Source organism: Phyllobates terribilis, unplaced genomic scaffold (assembly GCF_046119375.1).
Source record: "Phyllobates terribilis strain yellow unplaced genomic scaffold, ASM4611937v1 Scaffold_1__5_contigs__length_1240528914, whole genome shotgun sequence".
Lineage (NCBI taxonomy): Eukaryota > Metazoa > Chordata > Amphibia > Anura > Dendrobatidae > Phyllobates > Phyllobates terribilis.
Genome location: NW_027362761.1, coordinates 1,172,068,113 through 1,172,076,629, shown reverse-complemented (window position 1 = coordinate 1,172,076,629; position 8,517 = coordinate 1,172,068,113). Strand labels below are relative to the sequence as shown.

The window sequence follows — 8,517 nt, the reverse complement described above, 5'->3', positions numbered from 1 at the left end:
GTGGGGACCACAGACCACATCTCAGTACCAATGCTTTCTGGCTGATGTTTTGGTCACTTTTGAATGTTGGTTGTGCTTTCACACTCATGGTAGCATGAGACAGACTCTACAACCCACAGAAGTTGCTCAGGTAGTGCAGCTCATCCAGGATGGCACATCAATGTGAGCTGTGGCAAGAAGGTTTGCCGTGTCTGTCAGCGTAGTGTCCATAGGCTGGAGGTGCTACCAGGAGACAGGCCAGTACACCAGGAGACGTGGAGGGGGCCGTAGGAGGGCAGCAACTCAGCAGCAGGACCGCTAACTCTGCCTTTGTGCAAGGAGGAACAGAAAAATCACTGCCAGAACCCTGCAAAATGTCCTCGAGCAGGCCACAAATGTGCATGTGTCTGCACAAACAGTTAGAAACTGACTCCATGAGGGTGGTATGAGGGCCCGAGGTCCAAAGGTGGGGGTTGTGCTTACAGCCCAACACTGTGCAGGGCGCTTGGCATTTGCCACAGAACACCAGGACTTGCAAAGTCGCCACTGGCGCCCTGTGCTCTTCACAGGTGAAGGCAGGCTCACACTGAGCACATATGACAGATGTGACAGTCTGGAGACGCCGTGGATAGCGATCTGCTGTCTGCAACATCCTTCAGCATGACCGGTTCGGCAGTGGGTCAGTAATGGTATGAGTGGCATTTCTTTGGAGGGCCGCACAGCCCTCCATGTGCTCACCAGAGGTAGCCTGACTGCCATTAGGTACCGAGACCCTCAGACCACATGTTTGTGCGGTTGGCCCTGGGTTCCTCCTTATGCAGGACAATGCCAGACCTCATGTGGCTGGAGTGTGTCAGCAGTTCCTGCAATATGAAGGCATTGAAGCTATGCACTGGCCCATCCGTTCCCCAGACCTGAATCCGATTGAGCACATCTGGGACATCATGTCTCGCTCCATCCACGAACGCCACATTGCACCACAGACTGTCCAGGAGTTGGTGGATGCTTTAGTCCAGGTCTGGGAGGAGATCCCACAGGAGACCATCACCAACCTAATCAAGAGCATGTCCAGGCATTGTAGGGAGGTCATACAGGCACGTGAAGGCCACACACAATACTGAGCCTCATTTTGACTTGTTTTAAAGGACATTACATCAACATTGGATCAGCCTGTAGTGTGTTTTTCCACTTTAATTTTGGGGGTGACTCCAAATTCAGGCCTCCATTGGTTAATAAATTTGATTTCCATTGTTGATTTTTGTGCGATTTTGTTGTCAGCACATTCAATTTTGTACAGAACAAAGTATTCAATGAGAATTTTTCATTCATTCAGATCTAGGATGTGTTATTTGAGTGTTCCCTTTAATTTTTTGAGCAGTGTATAAAGATGGCACTCCAAATCCATTAGGCACCTGTTGTCAGAATCACCTTAATGTGTGAAGGTACAGAAGAAGAGCATGAACTCAATTCACCTTCCAGCTCATCAGACATCTACAAGTCTTCCTCAGACTCATTCAAAAAGTGCCCTGGAGGCCACAGAGATGGCAGCATATTATGAGAACTTCACCATGTACCACCAGCAGAATCTACATTCAATGCAAAGGGCAGCCAATTATGGAATTGTGGACTATCCACCTTCAACCAACTCTTACTTATGGTTTAATGAGCTAGGAGTCAACAATATGCATGGACATCTTCATGGAAGTAACCCAAACTCATATATACCACCTTCTTATGGATCTGAGAGACAGTTCCTGCACAATTCATCAGGTTTCAGTGGTCAGGATCTTGGTTGGCTATCCATAGCTGCTCAGGAGGAACTTTTGAACCTAGTGAGGCCTCCATATTCTCATTCGGCTCTTACTGCTATGGCAATACAAAGTACTCCAAAAAAAGAAATTAACCCTGAGCCATATATATCAGTACATGGAGGGCAATTTTCCGTTTTATAAGAAAAAAAAACCCAGGATGGCAAAATTCTATTCAGCACAACTTGTCTCTGAATGACTGTTTTAAGAAAGTGCCAAGAAATGAGAATGATCCAGGTAATATGACTACAATCATTCTAATTATATTATTTAGATGCAACAGTATTAGTATTTTCTATAATCGCCCAAGGTTTTGTCTTTTAATTTCATTTTTAATCAAAATATGTCAAATCATAAATATAAAAAAATAGCTGTTCATTTTTTGGCATTTTCAGTTTGTATAATCCTATTCATGTAGTTCTTGCCTTCAAATGGCCCAAGTGTAGCCATGAATAAAACATTGTACAAGCAAAAATAAACAGGCAGAAAATATTACCAAAAGTATTTTCAATCCAAACTCAGAGCAAGAATTTTAACAAAAAAAAAACCTTCAAAAAATGCTTCCAAAACTTTTAGCTTGCCCACTTGAATGACAGGAATTTTCCAATAAATTTTTGCAATTGTGTTTACTTGGTGTATTAGTAAAAATAATTTTTTCATAGATTTTTAAAAATATTTTGTACAATATTGGTGATATTTGGTGTTTTAGAGCTGACATTTTTAAGTGTATATATTGTTTATATTACATTATATTATTTTTTTTCAACATTGTTTAGGCAAAGGTAATTACTGGACCCTAGATCCTAAATGTGAGAAGATGTTCGACAATCGGAACTTCCGCCGGAAAAGAAAGCGCAGATCAGAGTCTAACACTGATGCTGTCACGGCTAAAGGTGAAGACGGTCGTGTGGTTTTAGGGACAAAAGGTGGTGAAACACCATCTGTGATGATCCCAACATCTCCAGAAGTGGAAGTCTCCTCAGAAGACCGGAAGATCACATCTCCTCCAGGAATCAACTCTAATCTCTTGTCTAAATGCCTTTTTTAGCAGTATGACCTCCTCCTTTGACTCCAGCTCAGTGACCACTCAGATGTCTCTGGGGTTGGTCAATGAACTTTCCCAGAGGAACATCCCTGCAATAAGCAGTTTTACTGCAGGCTCTGTGGAAGAACCATCTGCAGATTTGCAGAACACTTTACATCTCAACAGAGGCCTCTATTTCAGGTCCTTCTCCAGCTCCAACCCAAACAGTCAATTCAACAGCCATTTTTGTAACAATTTCAGTGTCAACAGCCTCAACTATTCCAGAGTCGGCAGCGAAGTGTAGGCCCAGGAGATATGTGGCGCCCCTGAGGGTTCAGTCGCCACAGGGGTACTGCACCTCAGACCGATGTGTGGTATTCCCTCTCCGAGGTAAGGATGGAGCACCACACAGGATCCCACTACACACCCAACACCACACTACTCCCATTTAAAGCACAATGTGCTGCCCCAGTCCTGAATGGAGAAGTAGGGGGGTAACCTTATAGCGAGTGAGGGTGGAGGAAGCAATTTGCTAGGCACTTAATAGATTCATATAAATTTGGAGGCCATTAACCGGGTCTTTGGTCGCAGTTGCCTGGAGTGGTTAGTCAGTACAAGCTGCAGCTGTTCTAGGATTCTGCGATTCCAGGTCTCAGGTCTCGAGACTGGAGATTGGGGCAGAGTTGAGTTACAGCCAACTCTGTTCTAAATCTTAGTCCATACAAGTAGGCCCAGGAGGGGAGCAGAGGAGGAAAGCTCCACAGGCGAAAGGATCTCAGGGGCTGTGGACTGAGCGGAGTCGCCACCTGCTACCCTTATTCTGGCCCCGCCAGAGAGACCCTGACGCAAGAGGGGGTACCGGTCCCCGATTATCTGACTTTGCACTTCACGTCCCTGTCAGAGAAGTCCGGAGGTTGAAGTGGATCCCAGGGGGATACGGACGGAGCGGAGTCGCCACCTGTATCTCCTAATCTGCGTTTATCCAGAGGGACCCGGCCTAATGCCACGTTCACACCAAAGTTACCAATAAGGGACCCAATTGGTCCGGGAGCTACAATCTACCCTTAAAGGACATCGCAGTACCCGTATGGGACTTAGTGGGGAACATAAGGCGGTTCAAGTACAGCTAGAGAGAGGAACACTCTGGTGCGGGGGTCATGTCAAGTGCACCTGAACTACCGAAAGTGTGCTGAACCCCTTTCTGGTGGCCGCAGCGCGCTGTGAGAAGCTTTGTACCTGCTACCACACTACCGTGAGTAAAGCTTGGAAGACTGCACCCTTGTCTCTGTAATTCCTTCCAGCGCGGCACTGCACACACCATAAACCTCCAGAACCCCTACTCTCTCTCCCACTGCCCTGAGGCCTGCTCCGCCTGTGGGGAGTAGTACCAGCTAAGCTGCCACGACACCCGCCTCAGAGGACTGCCGCAGCGCTGGTGGTAGTCACCTGAAACCACAGGTGGCGTAGTCGAGATACCACTCTTCCCAAAAACAAAGCCCACTATTTTCATGCGACAACCCTGAGCACGGAACGGGTCGGGGCCACGACTGCATCCCACTCTCTACATCTGACCCGGCTCCGAGTGTCCCCTTCCCCCATCGCCCAGGGGGGTCGTCTCAGATACATCATGCTGGCCGCTGTTGATCCTCATAGAAAATGCATAGAAATTTCTTAAAGCATTAACTGTAAATGACAGCGCACAGTTATCTTCCATGTACATAGTTGTCTGATACTTCAATGCATCATTCTGAGGGGGTGTTTTTTTATTGTTTTTTATTTATGTTTTTTGATATTTATATTAACCAAGAGATTGTGATTATGACTTATTAAACTTTCTTACGGATTTCGAAAGAAAAATAATCTAAAGAGGTTTTGGTAAAAAAATATTTTCTATATTTTGTGATCTATTTATCTTGTAGCTATCTCCCCCTCTCTCTGTATATATCTCATAGCTATTTATTTCATACATCTTTTATCTTGTTCATTTTTATGTATATAAATATATTGGTTTCATATAATCCATCAATCATATTTATCGATCTCTCTTTACATTTCATATGTATTTATCTATTTTATCAGGATAATGTGTATTGCAAGGCTTACATCCAGTGACCATGGAATGTTGACTTGGCTGCTACACCAAGGTCCTACTATTCAATCCTCTCATGTCTAATGGGCTTACAAGTTTAATCAATGTAATCCAAACCTGTCAATTTTGGGGAAGACCATTTAAAGATTAGGTTGTCCTATCTCTCCCTCATGTCTTTTTCCTCTGCAGCTATGTGAAAATGTAAATTTACATGCAATTAATGTAATACACCTTCTGACAACCATTAGGAATATGATTTAATGGTAGATGCAGAAAAGTTCTAATAATGGGGATTAATATCAGAATCTAGGTCAGAAGATCAGCACAGATACATAAACCCTGATGGTTTTTATGAAATGGCCCAATAGATTCTGTGATCACATTGTCGAGGCCCCATTTCACATGGACAGATTTTGTGCCCCTGATGGTCACTGATCAACCATTAAGAAAGTTGATCATTACTTGTTTGTTTTTATTTATATTGATCCATTATCATGAGGGGCTTTCACACAAATGGTCTTAGGGACGTTGTTGTTTCATTAGTGTTGGCAGCAGGTCTCTGCTTAGATCTGCGTATTTGCCCCCATTTGCTTGTTTTCAGGCTGATCACTTGGCCTATATACAAGGGGCAATGATCAGACATTTATTTGAAGTTTGTTCAGATGATCCTCAATCCAGATAAATGACCTCAAGTTGGTCAAAGACAAGCAGGCAATGGACTAGGGAAGCACGAATTAGAAACATACAATTTTGGTGCTGTATTAAAAAGGTACCCAAATACATTGAGTAGACATCATCCAAACCCTAAATTTCTCCACATTGGAAGACAATTACTTAATGTTTATGGGGGTTCATTGGGGTCTCCCTTAATGTCAAATGTAGGGAGAAATGTCTGGGATGTCTGGCAGTGGCTTATTCTCTCTAAGGCTCAACATGCACATGATGGGGGAGTTGAGGCGCAGTGGGTTAACTTGAAGCTCTTAAGTCCCAATGCAAAACTCTCAACAAGCCACTAATTATCAAAGGACCTTAATAGTATTGGTCTTTTCATATGGGTTTAAGGGATCTTTGGGCCCCATAGGCATCCTTTATAGTTTTTCCCCTCTTGGGACAGATAGCTACTTGCCAATCAACACATTCATCTAAAGTGTATGGGCAACTAAGCCCAATGACCAAGTTACTTGATATTCCTAAGTCTGGAAAATCATAGAGAATTGTCTAATGGTGGCAATGACCAAACAAGTTACCTGATCCTCACAAAACAAGAATCAGTATCTACAAAAATAGAAGTGTGCATCCATTAGGATGATTGCATCAACCAAATTGTCAGTATGCTTACGAGCAGGTTAATTCTCTGATGGACAATAGGTCCGGCCTATCTGATGTTCATTGAAGTCATAGTTTCTGTCCCTTGGGGTGTATGTGAATGTCTCATTGGTGCAGACAAGGGTGGAGACAGAGTGGCAGCACTTCGCCATAATTCCCTCATTGAAATGTAGAGCAGCATAAAGTCTGAATTAAGTCTTATTTCTAAATAAACAATACATTGAAGGAGACCTACCACTATGCCCCACTCGTACACTTTCACCTCCCTAGGGGCTCGTGCACATAGCTGTATTTTCTGAGTGTGATCCAAAAAACCATCAGATCACACTCAGACCAATGTTTTTCTATGTGGCTGTGCTCATGTCAGAAAATCGCAGCGTGCCCGAGTTTGATCAGATATTTGGATCGCACTCGGCCATACAAGTCAATCAGTCTGTGGAAAACATTAGACTCCACTCAGATATCATCGGACTGACAAAATGGAGAATGACAATTTTTTTTTTCACCATGTTCTCCTCATCCGAAAGAATCAGATCATGCTCTGATTAAAATCTGATCAGTGTGATTGGTATAATTGGCCTGATTCTCTCGGGTTAGAGAATATACGCTGGTGTGACCCTAGCCTAATAATGCTTCATAATGTGGTAAGAAAATTATCAATTTATTTGGTTTTTAAAGCTTACTTTTTAAGTCAATTTCCAAACTGGGGTATATTTACTATTTACTTGATCTGACGACCATGACAATGTATAGATCATTTAATATGATAAACTACCGCACTCCTGGAGAGGGTTCCTGCGCAAGTAGGGTCCAAAGCCAGAAGTATATAAAGAAGAACTTAGCACTCAAAAGACTCAATAGTTTCTTTAAATGTAATAAAGGAAGAGTAGCACATAAGCAAAGATGTTTCGGTCACATTAGACTTTCATCAGTGTACTAGAATAGAAAATAATACATTAACCAAATTGGAAGATTTAACAAAAAGTCCAAAATATAAAATAACAAAAAATACAAAATATGAAGTAGCAAGTATTAGGAGGATGAAAAACCAACATTCAAAAGAATGAATGAGAATAGGGAAATGGATAATTGAATTGTAAACGTACCAGTGTAAGGAGTAGAGGACAAATTTAGGAAGAACAGTGTCCAGCTTCAATGATCGCTGTGATGTGGATGTATAGAAAAGCAAACACCTGACAAAAATCGAGCAATCAAGTACTATCAGAGCTCAACGGCAGAGGGAGAGGGAGGAAAATGGAAGGGAAGGGCAGAGAGAGGGATTGGGGTAGATTCGGAAAGATCATGAATGGATCAAGGAGGAATCAACAACACTAGCAGTGATGGCATCGACTTTAAAAAGTCTGTGGCATGACAAGTCCCAGCACAGCACGAAGCAGCACATTAGGTTTCTCTCCATGACCACTCTCCTCATATCTCGAATCCAGAATGAGGAAACACAGATCAGTCAGTGAGAGTTCAGACCGGGTTAGTGCAATCAATGTCCTCGTCGATCGCGCCAATCAGAGCTGGCCCTGGTGACTCTGGCATTTCTAGGCACTAGCTTATGATCTGGGGTCTTACAGCACCGATTGTAGGCTGAGCATCAGTGTTTCAAGCAATCTGAAACCCCCCATATGCTAATTGTTACATGTCTGTATTTGAAGACATGGTCATCTATTCCAATTCCCACTTCACAACCCACTCTATCCTGTGGAAATGCTACATAGATGACATTTTGGATATGGGGGGGCTCGATCGATTCTCTCAATTAATGCTTTGAAACAATTAATTCTGCTTGGGACGACTTCCACTTTACCATATCCTCTGATTCATTTTCTGGGCACTATGATTCTTAAGGATGAACATGGTCATCTCTCCTCTGATTCATATGTTAAACCCACTGATCGGAATGGCCTGTTACACTATAATAGGCTGCATCCTACATCTACAAACAAATCTGTCCTTAAATCCCAATTCAATTGGGTCAGATGCATTGTCAGTAATCCCTCTACCTGTGATCAAAGACAAAAAGAGATGCAACAGAAATTCAGAGAAAGGGGATATGTGGCACCCCAGGTTTCTGGTTACCACAGTAATAGAAATATTACGTCTGAGAGCAAGTGGGAGGTTTCCTGGTCAGGAGCCCTTAAACATGCAACACCTCCTGCCCAGTCCTGGGAGGGGAGGACTCTGCCCTTTTAAACTGGGTCTGGGGCGGGGTTAGTTGAGTTAGAGCCTGGAGACAGTTCCAGACACAGGGAGAGTAACAGCAAGGAGCTCTGTAAGAGCAG

At 43.2% G+C, this 8,517-nt stretch overlaps 1 pseudogene; it reads left to right on the top strand.

The window, feature by feature from the left end:
* The first annotated feature begins 1,436 nt into the window (after positions 1-1,436).
* Positions 1,437-3,115, top strand: LOC141173056 (forkhead box protein I1c-like; annotated as a pseudogene).
* Positions 3,116-8,517: the final 5,402 nt, after the last annotated feature.